Genomic DNA, 27,643 nt, shown 5'->3' on the forward strand with positions numbered 1-27,643 from the left:
TCTATTAACTATTGTCTTTCTATGGGGTCTTCTAGACATTCTTCTGACATCTGTCAGTTGAGGTAAACTAGATGTAACAGGATTTATTCTTTCTTTGACATACAGTATTTGTCACTAGAGATATCTGTAATGGTAACGTAGGCAATCACTTGTTTAGTAATCCCATTTCCGCAGTTAGGCTTCCACCACTGCATCCCACTAGGACGGTTGGACTTGGCTTCTGCAAGACTGCAGGTCAGGTCTACAGAGTTGCCACTGACTGATGGATCAAACAGATGACAGAGAAATCCATTAAGCTAGAGATCGAGCTTAGATAATCAGAGAGGAATGTCAAAGGCAGTATCAAAATCAGAGCTACGTGTAGGTCTAATAACAAGAATGGCCGGCAAACGGGAAATCAGACAGTCCAGGGCTGAACCTAGATGAGAATAGTTGGAGGCAATCCAGAGGAATAGTGAGACAAGCTGGGCCATATAATCAGAGGCAAGGCCACATCTTAACATCTCGCCTTAGGCAGGGGCCTACCTGTCTGTAAGGGGGTGGCAGTTAATAGCGGGGTATCATAGCTTATGGGAGCCATTCACTCTCATAGGTCAAGGGGTTGTCTCACCAGCAAATAGCATTTATCATGTAGGCAAAGTTAATACAATGTACTTAGTAATATATTGTAGCAGAGAAAACGAGGGTGGTGCGCTCACCTGAGGCCAATAGAAGGAGGCACAGACAATGCCGGGAACCCGGGGGTGAAGGTATGTATCCAAATTGAAGAGAGAGAGAGTCCATCTTCCAAATAACGTGGTAACTTTAATAATTCCGTGCAGTAAAAACCAAAGACAATCCATGCCTACGCGTTTCGGATCCTTCAATATTGATCCTTTTAGGATCAATATTACAGGATCTGAAACGTGTACACATGGATTGTCTTTGGTTTTTACTGCACTGAATTATTAAAGTTACCACGTTATTTGGAAGCTGGACTCTCTCTCTCTCTTCAATTTGGATTAGTAATGTATTGTGGTTGTCCATATTGATTTCTCTGCTGGCTGGATTAATTTTTCCATCGCATTATACCGTTCTTATTTCCATGGTTACAACCAACCTGCAATCCAGTGGTGATGGCTGTGCTTGCACACTATAGGAAAAGACACCAACCTAAGTACACTCCCGTATTCCCAGTCACTAGAGAGGCCGGAACTTTCTTCTATAGTATGCAAGTGCAACCACTGCAGCTGGATTGCAGGGTAATCATAACCATATAAATGAGAAGTGTACAGTTATAATGTACATTGATATAATGTGATGGAAAAATCAATCATGCAAAGGAGGCAATATGGACAATCACAATACATTAAGTGTCTTGTATTAAGTTTGTATGATAAATGGCACTTGCTGAAATGAGACAACCCCTTTAAGCCTATAATTCAGTACAATGGTGCAGGTGGTCGCAATGAAATTATTGAAACCTCCTGCATCGGGATTCATGCAACATAATTACATCATGAATTATGATGCCTAAGACCCGACACAGGAGGTTGCAATGCTGTTATGCTGACCAACTGCACAAGGACACAGGCAACTGCACAAGGACACAGGCAATTTGCACAAGGGGGGTGGCTGAAATGGTGGGTCATTGAAATTTTTTCTGAGGCAACAAAAAAGCTAGAATCAACCCTGGTCAGAGGTAAAACCAACAATCAAACACAGCAGAATGGCAGAACAGATTCAAGTAAAAAATGAATTGCACTGACTTTCCCCTGATTGGTCCACGGGTTGAGCCTCCTCAAGCAACATGATTGACTGAACAACCTGTTTATCTGACCAGTCATAGTGACACCAGGCATAATGACAGTTTCTCCACAATGTCCAAGGTAGAGACGAACATCACTGTAGCATGGAGAGGTAGGTTTGTTACAATAAATGGCTGACATGGAAAGACATGCTAATTGGGCTAGGAGGGTTGACAACTGTAGGACAAGTGATTGTGTTGTAAGGTCATTTTAATAATAAAGGGTAAATTATATTGCAGATATATTTGAATGTGTGGTAGAATGCCCCATTAGTGCAAGACAGTCTAAAATAAGAACTAGCATCTGAGTGCTTAAAATAACTTTGATCTAAAGGCCTAATATACTGTAAGCCAGCTTTAGGTTTCATGGGTTATTTCACTGACTAGTTTAATAGAGGTAAACACTGAGCTCTAATGCTAATGGATGTTCGAAATAAAGTGGCAAACTAAATTCAAGTATGATACAGTAATAGGATGCCACCCTTTTCTAGTCCGGCATGACTGTGTCACTGTGTATAAAACTAAGCCCATAAAGGCATGGTTTGGTGAGTTTGGTGTGAAAGAACTTGACTGGCCGGCAGAGATTCCTGACCTCAACCTCACCTAACCCTATATTTGAGCTAACATTTCAAGCCAGGTCCTTTCATCCTACATCAGTGGCTGACCTCACAAATGCTTTAATTGGTGAATGGGCAAATATTCCCACAGATACTCTCCAAAATTTTGTAGAAATCTTTCCCTAAACAGTGGATGCTATTTAAGATCCAAAGGAGGGAACAACTTGAGAGAGTGAGAAAGACCAACACTCTGGAAAAAAGATAAACAAATCAGTCCTCCTATATATGGGTTTCTGAGTAAGATATTTAAATGATCTTTATAAATAGAAAAGACAGCTAAAGCCTCAGTTATGGATCAGAAAGTGTGGACCCACTGTGCCACCTAACTGTTTCGATTTAACCTTCCCTGGTATTCATCCTTTAACCCCTGTACAGGGATCTGGACTTCACAGTGGGTTAGCAATCAGACCACTACCACCTAAGATAGTCTCAGAGTAATTGGCAGCTGACACACTTTGGCAGACTCGGTGTTAGGTGGGAATACAAACTGAGTAAACCTAACAAAAACAGAACCAAACTAGAAAGTGAAGGAGTAGACAAGCAGGGAGGAGTAGGCTAAGAGTACACTAGGAACACATACAGGGGATAATGCAGTTCATCTCCACAGATAATTTTCAAAAGCATGAAACTTCACACCACCTTTGCTAGTTAACAGGGAAACTAAAGCTCTATCCCCCTCCAGATGGAGAGGGTGCCTTCAATACCTAAGAACCACCAGCAATTGTCTGTTTGGATTTGTAAGAGCATGTGCTGGCCCTTTTAGAGGCTGGAGGTGAGCAGAGGTAAGGAGATAGAGGCTTGAGCACAAGGCAGAAGCATAGAGGCAGCATAACATTGAGTAGCACGGGTATCATGGAAGAGCAGAGTAGCAGCAGCTATAGACAGCTAACCTAATAGACTCCTTGATGGCAGAAAATGTAAGATGTGTTTTTTCCCCCAGAAACCCAGAGAAGTGTTATCTGGTATACAGTTCTTCTCACACATACTCACATGTTCTCTACAAGGAGAAATAGTAACCCCCTCGCCCCTCATGATCCCAACCAAGGCCTCTCAGGCAGCTAAGATAATTCTGTTAAAACACTATTTGCTGGTAGGAAACAGTTTTCTTTCCTCTTGGACATATAACTGGTTTGCACCTCTCTTTTCCAGATGAACATTGAGCACCATCTCTCTTGTTCTCCCTGATTTGAGTAGAATTGATTTGTATCTGAAAATTAATTTCAAGAAATTTGCTCATCTCTAATATATAGTATGTATATATAGTTACATATCGTCCTTACTCCTACGCTGGTCCAAATGACTCATCTATCAGCCATTAATTCATTAGTGGTTCATGCTAGGTACATTAGGGCTAAAGTAACACCCCTAGCTTATATTAATGTAGTCACACCATCCCTACATGTCGCTCTATGGGTTGCTCCATACTGCACTAATATTGATTATAGTGCACGATTTATAGTCATAGAGAGTTACTATTACAATGTAACATACTCATTAAACAGAAAGCAGCTTTTAATATTAGATTTAATTACAATTCATCATCTGCTATTACATACACCATTCACTATTGTTTCATCTGTATAATTAACATGTGTGTCAAATGATTCTGAATTATTTCTATAAAGCGTATTATACAAGTGTTTATGTGCACAATAAGCCTTAACAAGACAATGTGTTCCCTTGCTTTCACAAATTCACCCAGCTGTAAATAGCAAAGAATGAATGTAGCGTGCACCTACTTGATTTGAAAAATACCCTGCAGTAAAACCTGCCACTGATAGCAGCTATGGATGAATGCACATTAATTTCTGGCCACAAGGGAAAATTAAACAAAAGTTATCTGTAGAAAACGCACAGGATACAAGAGTACAAGCATAACTTCAATAGCTGAGAAACGTGTTAATTGGCATATTACAGCTCACTCTGTACATGAAAAAGTGTCATGTTACTTTAGAAGCTTAATTCTCTGTACAAATATCTAAGTATAAAAGGATTATATGGTACATAAATTCATTATATTAGTACAATATGTGAAAGAATATTGTGCAACCTATGACTAGAAATCAAAACCACAGGAAAGATTGTAAACCTATCAATAGCTGAAATAAAACAAAGGCGTTGATGCAATGATAGCTATTAATTGACACATGAAAAAAAAGATGATAGCAGCATAATAACTGTATACATACTGACAGCATGAATCAGGCACGCAATTTCACACTTTTGACTATTAGATTGCTTGATATTTACCAAGATCCTTTTCTGTTTACATAGAGATCTGATTTCAAGAATAATCAATGGTCTGGGTACATTGGGTTGTAAAGGGAAAAAGAGTTAGCTATGAAAGCTCTCTGAAAGGGCAGCTATGGTCTAACTAATATATGTGACTTTCCAGAGAATAATATAAAGAAAGATGGCAATCAGATGTACTTGACATTATTATGTTCAGCTTTTTAAAGGGCATTTTTCAAGGAGCAAAAGATAAAAGCAGTTTTAGAAGTTAAGGCTCTTGGGGTTGGAAGAAAAATAACAAAGTGAATAGAAAAGGAGGCAGAGAGGTAAACAGAGATGGTGTAAAGTGTTCGAAGAAATGTGTATTTAAAATAAATACCATTAACAAGTAGGAGTTAATGTGTGGATTATCGTACTGAACAGCTTTGTAATTTCTACCAACATTTATGAATGTGTGAATCCACAGGGTACAACACCTAGGATTTTTATAAAGTGTCTGTCAAATTAGCCTGTGCCTGGATGTGACAATTATATACAACTAATAAAAATGCAATGTCTACATTGCATGTTGTGCGATTAAGAGAGTAGGTTGGTTACAGATAGGTTTTTATCATTTTCCAATAAGTGAAGAATGGTGACTCTGTAGCTTCTATGTGTTACAAACTAATTGCTGTATAAGAAAGACCAGTTGCCAGAGTTGGTCATTGCAATCTAATGGTATTGTAAAAATGTCTTAAATGATTTCCACCTTTCCACCATTAGTCTGTAATAGTTTGTCAAGTTTGTTAATGTAAAAAAAAACATTATCTGTATATATATATATATATATATATATATATATACAGTACAGACCAAAAGTTTGGACACACCTTCTCATTCAAAGAGTTTTTTTTATTTTCATGAATATGAAAATTGTAGATTCACACTGAAGGCATCAAAACTATGAATTAACACATGTGGAATTATATACATAGCAAAAAAGTATGAAACAACTGAAAATATGTCATATTCTAGGTTCTTCAAAGTAGCCACCTTTTGCTTTGATTAATGCTTTGCACACTCTTGGCATGCTCTTGATGAGCTTCAAGAGGTAGTCACCTGAAATGGTCTTCCAACAGTCTTGAAGGAGTTCCCAGAGATGCTTAGCACTTGTTGGTGGATACACAGCTGATAGTCCTACTGAATAGACTGTTAGAATTTGTATTATGGCAATAAAAAAGCAGCTAAGTAAAGAAAAACGAGTGGCCATCATTACTTTAAGAAATGAAGGTCAGTCAGTCCGAAAAATTGGGAAAACTTTAAAAGTGTCCCCAAGTGCAGTCACAAAAACCATCAAGCGCTACAAAGAAACTGGCTCACATGCGGACCGCCCCAGGAAAGGAAGACCAAGAGTCACCTCTGCTGCGGAGGATAAGTTCATCCGAGTCACCAGCCTCAGAAATCGCAGGTTAACAGCAGCTCAGATCAGAGACCAGGTCAATGCCACACAGAGTTCTAGCAGCAGACACATCTCTAGAACAACTGTTAAGAGGAGACTGTGTGAATCAGGCCTTCATGGTAGAATATCTGCTAGGAAACCACTGCTAAGGACAGGCAACAAGCAGAAAAGACTTGTTTGGGCTAAAGAACAGATGGAATGGACATTAGACCAGTGGAAATCTGTGCTTTGGTCTGATGAGTCCAAATTTGAGATCTTTGGTTCCAACCACCGCGTCTTTGTGCGATGCAGAAAAGGTGAACCGATGGACTCTACATGCCTGGTTCCCACCGTGAAGCATGGAGGAGGAGGTGTGATGGTGTGGGGGTGCTTTGCTGGTGACGCTGTTGGGGATTTATTTAAAATTGAAGGCATACTAAACCAGCATGACTACCACAGCATCTTGCAGCAGCATGCTATTCCATCCGGTTTGCGTTTAGTTGGATCATCATTTATTTTTCAACAGGACAATGACCCCAAACACACCTCCAGGCTGTGTAAGGGCTATTTGACCATGAAGGAGAGTGATGGGGTGCTGCGCCAGATGACCTGGCCTCCACAGTCACCGGACCTGAACCCAATCGAGATGGTTTGGGGTGAGCTGGACCGCAGAGTGAAGGCAAAAGGGCGAACAAGTGCTAAGCATCTCTGGGAACTCCTTCAAGACTGTTGGAAAACCATTTCAGGTGACTACCTCTTGAAGCTCATCAAGAGAATGCCAAGAGTGTGCAAAGCAGTAATCAAAGCAAAAGGTGGCTACTTTGAAGAACCTAGAATATGACATATTTTCAGTTGTTTCACACTTTTTTGTGTCATTTCTTCGAATGAGAAGGTGTGTCCAAACTTTTGGTCTGTACTGTATATATATATATATATATATATATATATATATATTTTATTTTATTTTTTGCAACTATTTATGGCTCTTAATCAGGGATATTATAACACAGTATCTGAAGCCTCCCATATTTACACGCAACAGTACATAGGAATAGAAAGGTAGATGAGCCAATTTATGTAAAACAGATCAATATGAGTGGAAGAGTAAACAACAGTTGCGGAAGTAAATTGTTGTAGTAGTTATAGGTAAGGAGTGTGAAAATTGTATTGTTTCTTGATATAGATCTAGTTCATGAATTTAATGAGCCCAAGAGGTTTGAGGGGAAAACTCCTTAATAGATGTAGAAGGACAGAAATGTATGTGACATATTAGTTCCTGATCTGTGTGTCAAAGTTGTCATGAGCTTGTACTCCCATATGTGGCTGTCCCGAGATTTGAAATTCCCTTTTGATAACAAGACTTTTGTGTCAGTGATAAGGTTGTGGTCATGGCTGTTTTGGTACTTTTTTTTAATTTTATTATGTGAAATCATTCTTGTTCTAAGACTTCGACCAGTTTCACCTACATAGAGACCCCCAGTAGGACATTTTGTACATATAATCAATGACGGTACAGTCCACATTTCAGAATCTGCATCACGTAAGTGGTAATTAATTATGGATGAGTCTTATATTTTGTCTGGTTGCATGGAAATTGTCCTATTGTTGTTGGAGAGGACAATGACCTTTTGATGATGTTTCTGAGACTAGGAGGCTGCCTGTAGCACAGGAGTAGGGTATCTGGAAATATTAATTTCCAAAGTTTATCTTTTTGTTATCTTCGTCTCCAAGCAACCCAAGTTGTAAGCAACTACTAGAGGTAACCAATGGGTTTCTTGTTTCATTTTGTATCTTAGGAGCTCTCTTCTCTGTAAGCTGGTGTCTCTGCAAATTTCTCATCCCTGTCTGTAGGGTTTGAAAATATGGGTTGGTATCTGATATCTAGAGATGAGCGACTTGTTCAAAAATTCAATTCGCCGGTTCGACAAATTTTTCAGGGAAAATTTGGTTTGATCCGAATATATTTGTGGCAAATTATGTAAAAAAATGGCTATTTCCTAGCTGCTAATATCCTTTATAGTGGTGTAGAACACTGTGCCTTGTAGTAACATGCATAGGGAGTATCCTTTGGTAGGGAGATAATACTGTAAGTCCGTATGACATGCAGATGATAGGCATTGCTCTTAGAATGACTGCACACTTAACTTTTTAGGGCAGTCACGGGGTCAAAACTGACCAAATAACTCAAGTATGAGCTCAACCTTACAGGTCGATGTTAGTGCCAAGAAGAAGCGCACTCCTTTTACACCGTCACTAGCTGATTCCACATAGATGTTATCAGAACCAGAAGAGGGTGTCAGCAGTAAGTTTAAGTTGACATCACTGATTAATTTGCCCTTGCTCTGATCCGTCAGAACAATAACCCACAAAACACGGATCCTGTCTGTGGAGCATACGCCTTCACTTGGTCATCATTTGCTCAATATTCTATCAGTATTGCTAATGCCCAAAAAAACAGGATTGGATATAAAACAGAGATGACACATGAATGGAATATTTGCATGTATTCTGTGTTTTGTACCCACTCCTGCTTTTGGCTACCAAATCATACGCCACTTCTGATGGGATTATACAGGCCTTACAGCTGTTACACAGACATGATCCGTTGTGCGTCAAATTTTTTCTTCCTTCTGACAGATCAGAAGTAGGGTCAAGTAAATTATGATGTCAGCCAGGCCAAAAGGCAAAATAGTGGACCAGTCATGAAGTGGGGAGGGTGGGAACAACATGAGGAGACCACAGAGTGGCCCAATGACAGAGTGTGGAGGTGGCAGCAGTATGAGGAGGCCACTGAGTGGCACAATGACCGAGTGTGGAGGTGGCAGAAGTATAAGGAAGCCACCGAGTGGCACAATGACTGAGTCTGGAGGTGGCAGCTGCAGTAGCAGCATCAGGAGAAGGCCACCAAGTGGCACAATGACAGAGTGTGAAGGTGGCAGCAGTATTAGGAGGCCACCGAGTAGCACAATGACCAAGTGTGGAGGTGGCAGCAGTATGAGGAAGAAACCGAGTGGCACAATGACAGAGTCTGGAGGTGGCCGCAGCAGCAGTAGAATCATCAGGAGAAGGCCACCAAGTGGCACAATGACAGAGTCTGGAGGTGGTGGCAGCATCAGTAGGAGGCCACAGACTGGCACAATGACAGAGTATGGATGTGGTGGCATCAGCATCAGGAGGAGGCCACAAGGTGGCACAATGACCGAGTGTGGAGGTGGTGGCAGCATGAGGAGACCACAGAGTGGCAAGGTGACATAGTGTGGAGGTGGCAACAGCATGAGGGGACCTCTGAGTGGCACAACGAAGAGAGATTGTGGAGTTGGCAGCAGCATGAAGAGGCCAGAGTAGCAGTTTTGTCTATTCATTTATAGGGAATATGGGACAGAACAGAAGGTTAAAATTTCTCAACTTTATAAAGTGTTGCTTAAAACACGATTTAATAATACACGTTCTTTGACACAAAAGGCTTGGCAAATTGATTGTCCGTGAATTTCCCTCGAAGATTGGGATAATATATTGGCAAATTTAAGTTTACTTTCTTATAATTTAAACCAAGTTTTGGTTCAATTTAATATTCAATATTTAATACATTTAATAATAAAAATAAAGTGTTGCCTAAGACAGGAGAGAATCTGCCAGTCTTAAGTCTATTTGATGACGTGGTTACGATGGAGAAAGCATTAAAAAAATTATTTCTCTCCACCTGGAGACGAATCCTGTCAAGATTGATGCAAATGCGGTATCTGCTGCTCATTGACCCAGATACTTCTGGGGGAACCTGCCTGGCATGAACAGGCCTCTAGTAGCTACAGACAATGAGAAGACAATACTTCAATAAAGATTTTACTACATATAACCGCAGCGCTGACCGCTGAATAAATTTTGTTTTTCAACCAAAATACTTCAATAAAGATTTTACCGCATATAACCGCAGCGCTGACCGCTGAATACATTTTGTTTTTCGACCAAAATACTTTAATAAACATCTTACCACATATAACTGCAGCGCTGAACGCTGAATAAATTTAGTTTTTCGACCGAAAAAAGTCAATAAACACTTTACCACATATAACTGCTGCGCTGAACAAATTTTGTTTTTCGACCGAAATACGTCAATAAAGATTTTACCACATATTTATGCAGCGCCGAACGCTGAATAAAATTAGTTTTTCGATCGAAATACTTCAATAAAGATTTTACCGCGTATAACCACAGCGCTGACCACTGAATAAATTTAGTTTTTCGACTGAAATATGTCAATAAAGATTTTATCACATATAACTGCAGTGCTGAACGCTGAATAAATTTAGCTTTTCGACCGGAAAAAGTCAATAAACACTTTACCACATATAACTGCAGCACTGAACGCTGAATAAATTTAGTTTTTCGACCGAAATACGTCAATAAAGATTTTACCACATATAACTGCAGTGCCGAACGCTGAATAAATTTAGTTTTTCGACCAAAGTACTTCAATAAAGATTTTACCACATATAACTGGAGTGCTGACCGCTGAATAAATTTAGTTTTTCAACCAAAATACTTCAATAAAGATTTTACCGCATATAACCGCAGTGCTGACCGCTGAATAAATTTTGTTTTTCGACCAAAATACTTTAATAAACATTTTACCACATATAACTGCAGCGCTGAATGCTGAATAAAATTAGTTTTTCGACCGAAATACTTCTATAAAGATTTTACCACATATAACTAAAGCGCTGACCACTGAATAAATTTTGTTTTTCAACCGAAATACGTAAATAAAGAATTTACCACATATAAATGCAGCGCTGAACGCTGAATAAATTTAGTTTTTCGATAGAAATACGCCACTAAATGTTTTACCACATATAACTGCAGCACTGAACGCTGAATTAATTTTGTTTTTCAACCGAAATACGTCAATAAAGATTTTACCACATATAACTGCAGCGCCGAACACTGAATAAAATTATTTTTTTGATCGAAAAACATCAATAAAGATTTTACCACATATAACTGAAGCTCTGAATGCTGAATAAAATTTGTTTTTTTACCGAAATACGTCACAAAAGGTTTTACCACATATAACTGAAGAGCTAAACGCTGAATACATATTTTTTTGCTACCGAAATACATCACTAAAGGCTTGGGACTCTCCACCTCGGCTCGCCACAAGCCATCAGTTCTCTGAAAGGTGCAGATTCCACCACCTGGAAAAGGAGGGACTGCAGCACCAGAAACTTGGGCAGCAGCACGTTCATCTTCTGCACAGTTGGATGCGTGCACGAATACTGTTATCTCTTGGCAATCGCTTTGGTGATTGATTGCTGACGGAATGACTGATGAAGCAGTAGGAGGAGCAGGAGCATCAGGACCAGCAGACGATGGGAACGAGAGACAAACCTCCTTTCGCCTGAGGTGGTGGAGCCTTGACTGCCTGAAATTGGGTGCGGCATGCCACTGGATGATGCAGCGTTTGCTGCATCAGGCTGGACCACCACATGGGAGCCACGGTTCTCCCAGGCCACTTTATAGTGATGCTGCATTGGTGATGCAACATTGGCACACTAGCCATGCTTCACTTTCAGACCACAGATCCTATATATGGCCATGTTCACCTCCTCTAGGGGCTGTACAAAAAACTGTCACACCGCAGAGTAGGTGATTTTACCGACAACACTACGCACTGACTGACTGCTACCGCCGCTGCTTCCGTAAACCCCTGGACCCCTCTTTAATAAGGATACATTTTTATAAGAATACATTTTTCGTTTTCTACTGAAATACGCAACTAAAGGCTTTACCATGTTTCACTGCGGCGCTGTGAATTTATCATTTTCTACCAAAATACGTCACTAAAGGTTTTACCACAAATATTACCGCAGCGCTGAACGCTTAATATATTTTGATTTTCTACCGAAATACGTCACTAAAGGTTTTTCCACATATAACTGCAACAGTGAACACTTAATATATTTAGTTTTTCTACCGAAATACGTCACTAAAGGTTTTACCACATATAACTGCAAAAGTGAACACTGAATGTATTTAGTTTTTGTACTGAAATAATAATAACTGCACTATTTTTCATTTTGTACTAAAATAGGCCACTAAACTCTTTCACCACAAATAAATGCACCATTGAAGTGCATATATATATATATATATATATATATATTTATATATATATATTTTTTTTCCTTTTTGTACTGAAATTGGACACTGAATGCTTTCACCACATACAACTACATATGCAGAAGTGAAATGCGTATATATTTTTCCTTTTTGCACTGAAATAGGCCACTAAACTCTTTTTTCAGAAATAAATGCACCATTAAAGTGCGTATATATTTTTCTTTCTGTACTGAAATAGGCAACTAAACGCTTTTGCCACAAATAAGTGCACCAGTGAAGTGCATATATTTTTTTCTTTCTTTACTGAAATAGGCCACTGAACACTTTCAACACATATAACTGCAGAAGTGAACTGAGAATATATTTTTCTTTTTGTACTGAATTAGGCCAGTAACTGCTTTTAGCAAAAATAAATGCACCAGTGAAGTGTGTATATTTTTTCTTTCTGTACTGAAAGAGGATACTGAATGCTTTCAACACATATAACTGCACCAGTGAAGTGCATATATTTTTTCTTTCTGTACGGAAATAGTCCCAGTAAACGCTTTTGCCACAAATAACTGCACCAGTGAAGTGCGTATATATTTTTCTTTCTGTACTGAAATAGACTGAAATAGATTTCAACACATATAACTGCAGAAGTGAACAGAAAATATATTTTTCTTTTTGTACTCAAATAGGCCACTAAACGCTATTAGCTGAAATAAATGCACCAGTGAAGTGCGTATATATTTTTCTTTTTTTGTATTAAAATAGGACAATGAACGCTTTCACCACATATAACTGAAGAAGTGAAATGCGTATATATTTTTCCTTTTTGTACTGAAATAGGCCACTAAACTCTTTCAACACAAATAACTGCAGAAGTAAAATGTGTATATATTTTTATTTTTCCACAGATATAAGCCACTAATTACTTTTTAACATAGCACTTGCACCCCAATAACATGAACAAATTGCTGGAATGCCAGAGTGTATAATGGCTATTTGGATCCCCTAATAGTCTTTTCCCTGCGCTTGTAAATCGCTTTTTTTTTCACAATGAGGTTTTTCTAGCACTGTCCCTAGCAACTTCAGACATCTCCCCCTGCACTAAGATGCTGTAAAATGATTCCTCCCTATCCTTTCCCTGCACTTGTAAATAGATTTTCTTTTTTTTTTTACAATGAGGTTTTTCCTATTGCTGTCCCTAGAGCCTTCTCATGTCTGTCCCTGCAGTCAGTACACTGGAAAATTTCTGACTCTATGATGGCTGCCGTATTTATAGGGCTGTGACATCACAGGGCTGGCTGCTGATTGGCTGCATGCATAGCATTATGGGTCAGCCCGCCTTCCCAGAGTTCCTTGCCCCATGTCCTCACACGTGTAGTCGCCATTGTAGCTGCCATTTTGGGAAAAATTGCGATTCATTACCACTGAGCACAAGGAAATTTGCATTCATTGCTAATCATATCTTTCCTGAAATTTGGATCGAATTTCACTTCTTCTGATTCAATTCGCTCATCTCTACTGATATCTGACTGTAGATGATTGGAGATTTTATATGTTGTATTATGTTTCTTGTAAAGCAAAGTCTTAATTTTATTGTTTTATATCATTTTGATGGTGTTCAAAAGGTCTATTTCTGTAAAGAAGTAGTTGAGTATTAAATTGATGGCAGGAAGAAATTAATCAAAGTGTTCAGGGAATATTTTTACTTTTTGTTCAGATTCCTTTCCAAGGATTATCATTGTCAGTGTAATGATAGTAGACCAAAGGCTTCTTGAGGCAGGAGGATAGAAAGTCACTTTCAAGCTTGCACATATTGTGCTGTACTAGTCTTCTGTAGATATATGTTGTCACTAAATGAAAAGTAGTTATGGATGAGAGAACTAAATTTTTAAGATCCATCACAGATTCAGTGCCAATTTATTTTTCATAAAAATATGGCAGTCTTTTAAAATATCCCAGTAAGGAATAATGGAATATAAAGATTCCACATCCATGGTGGCCAGGATATTTCAGCCTGGTAGGAGACTTATTGCAGACAGCTTATTTAGTAAGTCAGTTGTGTCATAAAGGTAGCTGGCTAAATCTCTCACCAATGGCTTTTACCCATCAAGATTTTTTTTTCATTGCAGGTGCACACATATGAGATTATCATTCTCCTTAGAACCCCAGGTTTGTGTATCTTGGGAACCATGTAAAATGTCTCTATTTTTGTAGTTTATTTTTTAAAGTTCTTTATAGTACTCCTGTGTCTGGTCTGGCTTCAATTTGGCATAGTAGCAAGTGACTGTCAATTGCCTGTTTTCTTCTGTCAGGTAGTACTAGTCACTAGTCAGATGTGTTTATTATGACTATAGCACCACATTTGTCTGCTGGTTTAATTATGACTTCCTTATTGTTTTTAAAAGATTGTATCCTCTACTGGGCACTGATGTTGAATAGATGGCTCTTGTCAAATTCACACTTGATATTAAAGAGGAATTTCAAATCTCAAGGAGAGTCTGGGCGTATAAGCTCATGGCAACCTTTAAGAGTGAGGAATCAATTTTCTGCATGAATTTATGTCCTTCTAAAGTTATTAATTAATTTGCCTGTCTGCCTTCTTGGGTTCATCAATTTCATGAACTAGATCTGTATCAGGGACAATAAAACTTTCACACTATCTATAACTCCTATACCATTTTACTGATACAATTGTTTACTCCTCCATTCATATCGATCTGCTTTGCATCACTTGTCTCATCTACTTCATTTTTCCAATGTATTGTTGTATATAAATATGGTAATCTTCTGATGTTGTGTTATAATACGTCTGATGAAGAGACCTGAATAGTCTTGAAAGCTTGCAATTTTGTCTTCATCTTTTAGTTATTAATTGAAGAACTAAGGATTAGTAACATAGTACATAAGGCCGAAAAAAGACACTTGTCCATCCAGTTCGGCCTGTCATCCTGCAAGTTGATCCAGAGGAAGGCAAAAAAAACTGTGAGGTAGAAGCCAATTTTCCTCACTTTAGGGGAATAAAAAATTCCAGAGTCCAATCAGGCAATCATAATAACTCCCTGGATCAACGACCCCTCTCTAGTAGCTATAGCCTGTAATATTATTACACTCGAGAAATACATCCAGGCCCCTCTTGAATTCCTTTATTGTACTTACCATCACCACCTCCTCAGGCAGAGAGTTCCATAGTCTCACTGCTCTTACCGTAAAGAATCCTCTTCTATGTTTGTGTACAAACCTTCTTTCCTCTAGACGCAGAGGATGTCCCCTCGTCACAGTCACAGTCCTGGGGATAAATAGATGATGAGAGAGAGCTCTGTACTGTCTCCTGATATATTTATACATAGTAATTAGATCTCCCCTCAGTCGTCTTTTTTCTAAAGTGAATAACCCTAATTTTGATAATCTTTCAGGGTACTGTAGTTGCTCCATTCCAGTTATTACTTTAGTTGCCCTCCTCTGGACCCTCTCCAGATCTGCTATGTCTGCCTTGTTCACTGGAGCCCAGAACTGTACACAGTACTCCATGTGTGGTCTGACTAATGATTTGTAAAGTGGTAGGACTATGCTCTCATCATGGGCATTTATGCCCCTTTTGATGCAACCAATTATCTTATTGGCCTTGGCAGCAGCTGCCTGACACTGGTTTTTGCAGCTTAGTTTGCTGTTTATTAAAATTAAGATTCAACTATTTTATATAGAATAAGCTTGGCACTAAATTCAGTGCAGGGTAAGAAAGATGGAATAGGGAGAGTAAATAGTATATATTATGTCTATGGAGATCCTAAGACCTTGTGACAGTATTATGAAATTTCTGCTGTAGGTTACTAGTCATGAACAGTACTGGGTGACATAGAAATAAAATACGATGAAATGCGTCTGCCACTTGGGTCTTGTGACCTGCAGAAATCTCAGTGGTCAAACTCCTGCTGACTGGACATTGAAGACATATCCTAATGACATCAATATCTTTCCTGAGATGTCATCTTCATAGATTTTTACATAATATTTTACTAGTAAATGTACTGAGGAAATATTTTATTTTTTCACCAAAAGTATTAAGAGGCACATGGATTTTAATAAATTTGGTACAATTCACTTACTGTTAGTTCCACAGTCCATGCCCAACGTCCTCCTGCTGTTCCATGTGAGCACGGATGCTGCACCACTTACTATGTCATCCAACATTCTGGTCACTGACATAATCTCCATGCTGCTGCCTCCACACTCCTGCCTGATGCTCCCTTAGAGCGCACGCGCTTACCTCCAGCCTTTTTAACAGACAGTGTGCATGCTCTCAAATCTATCCCCAGATAAGGCTGAGGGTCCCTGGGTATTTAAGGCAGAAGGGTGCCTGAGCCTTAGGTTCCCTGGTGACCAGTAAAGTTGTTCTGATTGACTGGTGCTATTGTGATTTACTTGTGTTTTTCCTGCATTAACTCCTGCCTGTATTTGTACCGTGTTTCAAATGTATGCTGCCAGTGTGTCCCTATACATATAAATCCAATCTCAGTTCAGTTCAGCTACCTGTATTGTGTTTCCCTCATCACCACTCTGCCCTCAAATCTTTTCTGCATCTGCATTAACTGGGGAGGAAAAATCCACTATGAAAATAGGCCTCGGCGCCAAAGGGGGTAAAATTGATGCACTGTGTTATACATGATACGTCTATGCCTAAAACATAAAATTGGCCTCTCTAAACAAAATTGTGGGACTCCTACTTTATTGATTATGACCCTTACAATAGTTGCCCCTTAAAATGCATTTTTTTTTTTTTTTTTAAAGACTCTACTAGTACAGCGCAGATTTGGAAATGGATTTATATGCACTTTAAGATCTTTAAGCACCTGTCTTAAACACATCTCCTTAAGAAAATATCCTTTGCAACCATATACATTTTGATGTCTGCATGGTATACTGGTTCTTAGCTGACCTAGGTCCTTTATTTTAGCATGATATTGTAAGGAAATGAATGTTGCTATTATACACAGTGTAATTAAACTGTCAAAGTACTAGTCACCTGTCAAGAGAAACACATACAGACTTGACACTAGCCACCCAGTTTAGCAAAAAATAGGTTAAAGGTAGAATTACAGTACCATGAAACACCCCTAGCACTAAATAGGGCCTTGCCTACAGTACAATAATGGAATAAGTGTGATCCTTCAAAGGGACCTAAACTAATTTACCCTTAGAAATCCAAGGTTGTAATGGCAGAGTAGCTGCTAATAGGTGCAATTAATAGGTAGAGTGGCCATAATAGTTTGGGCCACAATCAGAGGGGAAAAGTCAAAGCTAAATCTGTGACTAGTAATCACAAAAGAGACAAGCAAAGTCAAACCAGCTAAGCCAAACAGTGAAGTAACGACAGACATGAGACTAGTCAGGAAACAGTCCAAAGTAATAAACAGTAGTATATACTAGGTGAAAGGCAAAAGAGTAGGATAAACTAGATCAATAAACACAAGTATACTCTCAATGAATAGAGAGACAAACTAGGGTAATTAATTTCAATGGGAGTTCCGGAGATAGCCAAGTATAGTGCTCAGTTATCACTGGGACTGCCATAGAAATGATGGTGAAGCTGATCACATGCCTGACCAGCTGCTATGTTCATTTCCCTGAGGGATACAGGGTCCCTGTTCTTGTCATCAATGAGGATCCCAGGTTAGGACCCATACCAAACTAATTGTTATCCCCTCTCCTGTGGGCAGGGAATAACTTAACATAACCAGACTACTTCTTTATTGATGAACGTCGAGGAAACCCCACCCTGGTAACTTAAGGTTTAAAGGTAAAAGAGAGAAAGTAGATGGTGGAAATAGAGGGAAAAAAACATAAAATAAAAGGACTTGCAGTCCATTATCTGCAGGGAAGGGTATCAGTTTCCCCACTCTTATAATCATTCTTTATATTGTTACAGTATACAATTATTATTGAAGATGGACAATTAGCTGAGACTGTAAGCACATTAGTTAAAAATATGCAGCCAATAAACTAAATTGAATCTCAAATTTAAACAGAGTACATGCTTGAAAATCTGTCATAAAATTGCCATTGACTTACAACGGAAGACATGTGTACTACATAGAATACTTTTAGCAGCAACAAGTTTTTTCGAATATGTTCTCCGGGGCTGTAGCATTAATGGTATTTATTACAATTAAAACGTTTACTGCTCCCTAAAAACAAAGTTCTCTGCTCTCCTGATCCAAAAAATAATAAAACATTAAAATATACTTCCAGTGGTTTCCCATGTGTCACTAGCTTGAACATCATCACAAAGCCTGACACAGTTAAGGGCGGGTTCACATCAGCGTTTCAAATTCCGTTATTGCTTTCCGTTATAACATGGTTATAACAGAAAATAACAAAATTTGTAAGATGGAATTGAAAACAGAAACCTTTAGATGCATTCCGTTTTGATCCATCATAATAGAGGTCTATGGGCAAGCGTTACGGAATTCGTAACACTGATGTGAACCCGCCTTAACTGGTGGAAGATATAGTGAGGTGTAGTGCCGGAGGGGGGGAGGGAATCACTATGGTATAAATACTTGAAAGTTTTTTTTTGTGTTTTTTTGGTACACATAACACTTAATTTTTTTCCAAAGAAATTTGAATTACCTTCTTTTGGATTTCTGCTTACCCTCATCTAGTGTGACATTGTCACGGAAGGTGTACAGGAAACTAGAAAACACAAAATGAAGATCCGAATGACTGGATCCAAAACTAAGGAACAAAAGGGAGAGCCCTGCATCAGACCTGGCTCTCTCCCTAACTGCTCAGCCTATGCAAAAATCCCAATGGTAGATGATCGCATATCCTCGTACCTCGACTGTATAACACCTGAACACCCTATAATAGTGAGGGGACACGACCACCGGCTACCTACACTTGATACTTAGGGAGTCAGGGTCACCTGGGATCCAGCAAACAGGAAAACACAAATGAACGAACAAAACTTATCTGTAGAAGACTCAGAAGTAGGATCAGCATGCACACACTCCAGGAAGTAATATAAACCGCAAAGTGATGCAGTATGTGGAGGGATTTAAAGGGATGCAATCAGTGCAACTACATGACAGCTGAGAGAGGCTAACGAGATGAGAAAATGAAAGCAAAACAAAGGGAACCTCAAGGAGGAGGTTCTGAAGGACGTTTGTCAGAGCTTCTCAGATGTCTGGTGGTGACAGACATAGATGAATACTTGACTAAATATCATAGACTAGAAAGTCTAGGAATGTTACACATATGCCTGCCCATACCTTAGCTCTAATTTTGCTAAAGGGGTTCTCAAGTCCCATAATGATTTTATTTATCTTTACTCAAAACCCCAAACGCATCGTATTTATACCCTGGGTACCTGGTCGTCATGTCAGCACTTTCCTTTCCCTGTTCTCTGTTCATCTTGTCAGGATGTTAATGTATAGAACGCCCTGTTTTCCTCATCTTCCTGCTGAGTTTGCTAACCAATCCCAGCATGCTTTGCTCTGGAATGTTTCATGAAAACCTTGACATAGCGTGCTTCAATTCACAATACAATCAGACACTGGGTTGTCACACATAGACACATACTGTATAAGCTAGACATCTTGTTACTTTGAAAAGCTGGTTATCTTGTGACACAAATATCAAGGCATGTCTAACCAAGAAGAAAGGTAAGGGAGGACATGTCTGTGTGTATTTTTGTAAACTTGTCATGGTTTGTCTGTCCCTTTCCTTATGGACAATTAAACATTGCTACTTCTTGTCTTGTGCATAAATTCAATCAAGTATGTCACTATACAGTGAGAGGGTAAGGTTGATCCCTAAATAAGAAGCTTTGGGTGAAAAATGCAAAAAGTGCTGCTATGACTTAAAATGATAGTTATCAGAAGTCATTGAACCCAATTGCTGCATATATGGGATCAATGGCAAAATAAAGTTTTCCCTAATGGACGGAGGGGGTCATAATCAGGAAGTTATTATCAGTAGAAAAAAATCCAGCATCAGCGATAAAAAATATATATTCTCGATTTCTCCATTTTTGTAATTTACATAAACTGCTTTACACTGATGATTTACACTGTGCTGATGAGCAAACAATTGTCGGGAACTAAGCCTTCCTTCCTGACAATTGCCTGCTTGTTACTGGAGGTGAAGTGTTGTATTTACAAGCAGCGATCTCCTCCACAGTATGAGAACAAGCGATAGCTACTACCATCGTTCGGCCTCATATAGCTCCATTGTTTCTGGGCATCAGACTGGCTGTTTAAATCTGCTGCCCAGACACAATGATTTATGCTGGATTTACACAGCCCAATGTTCAGGCCAATTATTGGGAACTAACATTACTTCTGCTTATTCCCAATAATCTGCCCATCTAAAGGGGCCTCAGGTCGCCCTATGAATGAGCCAAATGCTCAATTCAGGTTAAACAGTCGTTCATACAGACATCTAAATAATTGTTTAGACAGCATGCTCTGCTCTCCAGAAACAATCCGGCTGTATGTAGCCATCACTCATCCTCCTCCTGTGGAGGTGATCGCTGTATGTAAATGTACTGCTTCACCCACACTAATGAGCAGGTAATTGTCACGAAGGAACACATTAAGATCAAGTGTGTAAGGTCATCTGCCCTTACAAGGAGACCTCATCAGATGGGACCCTACACTATTAGACTTACCATTCCTGGGCCTAGGACTCCAAATTACCAAGATGAAAGTATTGTCAAGATGGAAGTAGCAACATCCAAAATGTACTATCTGAAAGCAACAAAATAAGCCAGCACATCCAAACAAATTGAAGTATATAGACATTCTGCACGCTCCACTGGTTGTAATGCAGAAGAAAACAAACACAAAAGATACAGCAGTTCTTTCCAACTGGTAAACATATGTATTACATTGATTATATAGATTGTATTAAATTACATTAATGCTACTATATGTTTTCTATACATATACAGTAAGTTTAAGGTTGTTAGAACACATTTTAACCAAAGGTGTGAGTCTATCTGCCCCAACAAGGTGATCTTAGACAGGATCCTGTACTAAACATACTCACTTCTCCTGGGACTAGGGCTACAAAAGGAAATTGGCAGTTTGTTTGCATTATGCGTATATCTCTGTATAAGCAGCACTGAAGATGGACATCTTATCATGTTACTGGCAATTCATTCTAATCTCTCTTGTTATTCAGCTACTAGTCTGAAGATTATTACAGTGGTCCCTCAAGATACAATGGCCTCAGGATACAATATTTTCAACATACAATGGCCTTTTCTGACCCATAGTAAGTTGAAACCAAACTCAACATACCGTACAAAGCCTCAGACTCAGATCCTAACAATCAAGGCCACTTCTCTGGTAAAATATCTGTATTAGTTGCTAGCTGGCAGCTATTTTTGAATGTTAGATGTAAGGACTTGTTTTATCTATCTTAATTATCAGCCTATTTGTCTTAAATCTTCATGTTCTCTTATCTTGGATGACATTTTGGGGCTTTGGAACCGATTACTCAAGTTACAATGGTTTCAACATACAATGGTCGTTCTGGAACTAATTAATATTGTAACTTGAGGGACCACTGCATTTTAATTCTAAATAGCACTAATCAAGAAGGTCAGGTTTCTAAGGGTAATTGTATTTAATATGAAATATTCTTAGAAGAGAAATTAAATATCTGATCTCAAGGAAATAAATACCTGTGATGGCCTAATCAAAATAATAACATCTTCTTTGATGGAAAATTAATGCCCAAAGGAGCAGTGTCATAGAATGTCCACAGTTTGTCTCTTATTATTTTTCCTTCAAGTTCACAAGCTCCATTTGAATGCATCTACTGACCTCTGCTGGCAAAAGCCTCTGCTAACAGTTTCAGAAATGAAAATTAAGTATTATCAATATAATAACAATAACATACAAAAGACAGTCACATAAATATATTTCAAATTGAATATATAACAAAATAATAATATATGTTGTTGAAGAAAATACTGCTGCTGTTTTATCACTAGAAACAGGTTACTCTACAGAGAGTTTAGTCTAACCATGTTCATGTCTGCAATAGAGTACGTGTTCTTTCTTTTTTCTCCATCATGTTCAACACTTTCCATTTTTTATTGTGCATATATCTTTGAAAACCATAACTTTGTTTTTTACATTAGGTTTTGAAAATAATTTTTGTACCTTTTTTTCTGCGATAGTTGGGGCTTTATTTTTAGGTCGTTTATAGTTCAGATGTTTTTGTTTTTAGTTTTAGTTGTTTTAGTTTTCGAACATGAGACTACCATCATTTTATAGACAATCATCTGGGCTATCTCATACATAATTTGGACTTAAAACTATTTAGCATATGATTAGTTATGCAGATTCTTGTCATGTAACTGCATTGTTACAGTTTTGCTCCTAGTAGTGGAACAATTTTTTTCTTCCTGTATGCCGCCCTGGAAGGAGAGAGGGAGAGTGTGCACCCACTAGTTCTGCCACCCACGCCCCTGTCCCTGCCTACTTGCACTTACTCATCCTAGGCGATGGAGCGCAACTGGGCAGCGATCCCTAACTTGAGTAAGTGTGGGAGGGACAGAGAAAAGCAGAGACAGGCAACGGGCGGCGTGCGGCAACAGGAGCGTACAGCAGTCGAGAAGGGTCAACAAACTAGCAAAGGTCACAACGAGAGGTCACGACAAACTACAAGGGAGATGCAAAGACAATACTAATAACAAGCCGGAGGTCGCGTCAGAGTACAAGGGAGAAGCAGGAGCGTGGTCAAATAACTAGCCATCGCTCAAATACAAGAGCAATGGAGCAGAGTATCAAGAGCCTATATAAACAATATCACAGGCAATCTGTGGCCAGCAGGTTGCCTGCTTGTATACTGAAGGGCTAAGGTGATGTGATGTGGCCAGCACCACATGACCTATCCTAGGACTGATAGCTGACTGCCGAGTGTCCGGCTTGGCGCTCAGCCCACACAGTTATCCTGGCAACAGAGGACGCCGGCCGTACATAGAAGGAGCGTACGGCCAGGCGCTTCGCCCTCCGTTGGAGGGCGCCTCCTGCAGTCGCTGGAGAGGTACAGGACGTTGGCTGCGCAAGGGGGAGGACACATGTCGCCGGCGTCCCGTGACACTGGTCTCACATTCCTTAATATCTCAGTGTGTTATTAGGTTGATTCCCAAGTGAAAGGTCACTGACTCGAATTGAGGAGCAACCATGATGAAGATTTCCCAAGAAAAGAGAAACAGTATCATCCAGCTCATTAATATCGGTATCTCGGCCAAGAAAAATACCAAACTGCATCATGTGAGTGCCATGACAGTTGGAATAATACTAAAAGAAAGTCCATCCATCCATTCCAAAGCTAAGAGGTGGACGTCTAAGAGGTGGAAAAGTATTGGAGTCAACACATTGGCTCATCACAAGGTGGTTTGTGTGCTTCGTAATAGTGAAATCGATGTGCATGCAAGCACCAAGCGATGCGCATTACACAAGTCTGGAATGGTGGCCCGAAGAAAAAGATGAAGATTCAGAAGCTTAGACTTCAATATCATCATAAGAAGCATCAGCTCGAGTTTGCAAAAAAGTATGAACAGTGGACAGTAGAAGATTGGGAAAGGGTGATTTAGAGCAATGAAACAAAAGTTAGCAGACTGGGCTCAAATGGGTGCAAATGGGTCTGGAAGAAACAAGGGAACAGGTGGCTAACGGATCTAAAAATTGATGGAACTGTCAAGTTCGGTGGAGAAAGCCTGATGATAAGAGGTTGTTTCACAACCAAAGGCATTGGATACTTGACCAGAATCGATGGTAGTCTCAATGCTGATCTCTATGTGAGAATCCTACAAGACGATTTACTTCGTACACTCGAGTACTTTGGGTATGAAAGGGACTACATAGTCAAGATTGGCGAAGAAATGGTTTAATGACAATGAGGTGCTGGATTGCTCCCCACAGTCCCCAGACCTCAACCAAATTGAACACTTGTGGGTGGGGTTGAGGAAAAAGCTGCATTCGTACCTAAGTGGCTCAACCAGTATGTAGCAACATTGGGAATGTTTGGAAGAGACCTGGGAACAGATTTCGGCCGAGACATGCTTGAATCTGATTGAGAGCATGCCCAAAAGGATTCAGGCAATGTTAAAAGCCAAAGGTAGATTTACAAAATACTAACAAAATAATAAAAATTGTAATTTAGAATTTTAGGAGCAAAACAGTAACAATGCAGTTACATGACAAGAATGTACATAAGTAATCATATGCTAAATAGTTGCAAGTCCAATTTATGTATGAGATAGCCAAGATGATTGTCTATAAAATGAAGGTAGTCTTATGTTCGAAGCTATAGTGGATGGTGAGATATGGAGCCTGAAATTCAAAAGTTCAAAATATTGTTACCCTTTTGCTCATCAGTGTAAACTGAGCAAGAAATAAGTGAAAAAATAAGAGCAAACAGCAAGTGTTGCTATAGAGAAACATTTTATTGAATAGTTCAGTGGCTGTCTAACATTTTTAATTACATGCAATTACAAGACTTGTTGTAATTTTTAACTTCTTCTCTAAAATAGGGATTACATATTAGCCCCAGTTACAGGGGAAACACACCCCTCAGAGATGTTGTACAGGGCTGTATAACTTCAGTGTAGAGCTCCTCTGGCCCAGCCCCCAGAGATCATATGGCAACTGGGACTGAAGCAGGTAGCGCCATCACAACTTCCTGATCTTTAGAGAAAATACCCATTGAGTGCTGTGTTTATAGAGCAATGGAGAAAGGCAGGGACGATGAAAAGCCATCCCAGACTTTTCTACGGGGAGTCTTGCTGTCACTTACAGCGGGCTTCCTGCTCTAACAGCAGCAGAATTAGCATGCAGCTGCAATCTCTGCAAGAACATTTAGAAAAGTCTGTGCAGAGATATTTGCCAACTGTCCAGACATATATTGTCAACAGGAAAGCAGCAAGTAGTGAATGAGTATCCATGGTTTACATTTTCTAGCTAATTAGATCCATAATTCTGTGCTGATTCTTTCCACAATTCTGATTATGATTCTTTATATATATATATATATATATATATATATATATATATATATATATTATATACAGAGCTTTAAATTAATTATCTTCATGCAGCCAAAGAATCTAAAGATAAAATTCTGGATGTTTGGCACTGCCTCTAGAAGTAGCTAACCAAAGATAAATTTATACCGCAACAAATGAACATGAACATATTTTCTTTCCATGTCCGTTCCAATTTTTTTGCAGACCATATGCAAAACTATTCATTTCAATGGGTCTGCAAAAAAACGGAAGTTACTCCGCACGCATTCTGTTTCCGTATGTCCATATGTCCGTTCCGCAAAAAAATAAAACATATCCTATTATTTTCCACATTACGGACAAGTAAAGTACACTTCTATTAGGGACCAGCTGCTCCGTTCTGCAAAACACGGAATGTCATCTGTATTTTTGGCAGATCAGTTTTTGGGGAATGCAAAATACATATGGTCGTGTGCATGAGCCCTAAAGGGAATCTGCTACCAGGAAATTCACTGATAAACCAGGCATAATGCCTTGTGTATCACATCTGATATGACAGCTAACAGACATGCGGTACAGAGGGGAGGGAAGAGGAGTACCCTTTCCCTAGGGAGATGGAGGAGTGGTGACCCCTAACTCACCTAGCACTGGCACCTGGCTGCCCTGACGTCTCTAGATGGGCTGCTAACCCATATGCCGATCACATACCTTGTCCCTGGTTTACGCTGAAATAAGCCCTAGGTAGTGAATAGGGCGGTGGGAGCACTAGTCCTCACCATTGACACCTAGGGTAACAACAGGGAAAGGACAAACAACACAAACACCACAAACAATCCCCAAAGGGAGACAACAAACAGGAGTGAACAGGAGATCCAACAGCTCGAGTTCTGACATCTCCACAGCAATTCCAACTCCACCAGAGGTCAGAATAGAAGATCTGGAAAGAAAGTCTATATCTGACAACAAGGGAAGCAGAAAGGGAGAATATATAGTGGGGAAATTAATGGAAACCATACTTAAGAAGAGGATTGTGGGACATCTAAAATCCCATGGATTGAAAGATGAAAAATAGCATGGGTTTACTTCAGGGAGATCATGCCAAACTAATCTTATATTATTTTTTTTGATTGGGTGACTAAAATGTGCAGTAGACATCGCTTATCTAGACTTTAGTAAGGCTTTTGATACTATCCCACATAGAAGGCTTATCAATACATTGCAGTCTTCTGGCTTGGACTCCCATATTGTTGAATGGATTAGACAGTGGCTGAGGGACAGACAACAGAGGGTTGTAGTCAATGGAGTATATTCAGACCATGGTCTTGTTACCAGTGGGGTACCTCAGGGATCTGTTCTGGGACCCAAATTGCAGAAGGCCTCGATGGTAAGGTGAGTCTTTTTGCTGATGACACAAAGATTTGTAACAGAGTTGATGTTCCTGGAGGGATACACCAAATGGAAAAGGATTTAGAAAAACTAGAGGAATGGTCAAAAATCTGGCAACTAAAATTTTATGTTGATAAGTGCAAGATAATGCACCTGGGGCGTAAAAACCCAAGAGCAGAATATAAAATCAGTGATACAGTCCTAACCTCAGTATCTGAGGAAAGGGATTTAGGGATCATTATTTCAGAAGACTTAAAGGTAGGCAGACAATGTCATAGAGCAGCAGGAAATGCTAGCAGAATGCTTGGGTGTATATGGAGAGGAATTACCAGTAGAAAGAGGGAGATGCTCATGCCGCTCTACAGAGCACTAGTGAGACCTCATTTGGAGTATTGTGCTCAGTACTGGAGACCATATCTCCAGAAGGATATTGATACTTTGGAGAGAGTTCAGAGAAGAGCTACTAAACTAGTACATGGATTGCAGGATAAAACTTACCAGGAAAGATTAAAGGACCATAACATGAATAGCTTGGAAGAAAGACGAGACAGAGGGGATATGATAGAAACTTTTAAATACATAAAGGGAATCAACAAAGTAAAAGACGAGAAAATAATTAAAAGAAGAAAAACTGCTACAGGACATAGTTTTAAATTAGATGGGCAAAGGTTTAAAAGTAATATTAGGAAGTATTACTTTACTGAGAGAGTAATGGATGCATGGAATAGCCTTCCTGCAGAAGTGGTAGCTGCAAATACAGTGAAGGAGTTTAAGCATGCATGGGATAGGCATAAGGCCATCCTTCATATAAGATAGGGCCAAGGGCTATTCATAGGATTCAGATATATTGGGCAGACTAGATGGGCCAAATGGTTCTTATCTGCCGACACATTCTATGTTTCTATATAGTATCTGTGAGTGGCTGACAGAGAACAGCTGAAAAGGAAAAACTACATATTCCTAAATGGGACAAAAAGGATCGCAAACCTAAGCAAGAAAACCTGGCACTCATAATTCTGATGTGCTGAATAGTGTTGGGCGCGAATATTCAAAAAGCAAATATTAATCGCAAATAT

Source organism: Bufo gargarizans, chromosome 5, assembly GCF_014858855.1.
Source record: "Bufo gargarizans isolate SCDJY-AF-19 chromosome 5, ASM1485885v1, whole genome shotgun sequence".
NCBI lineage: Eukaryota > Metazoa > Chordata > Amphibia > Anura > Bufonidae > Bufo > Bufo gargarizans.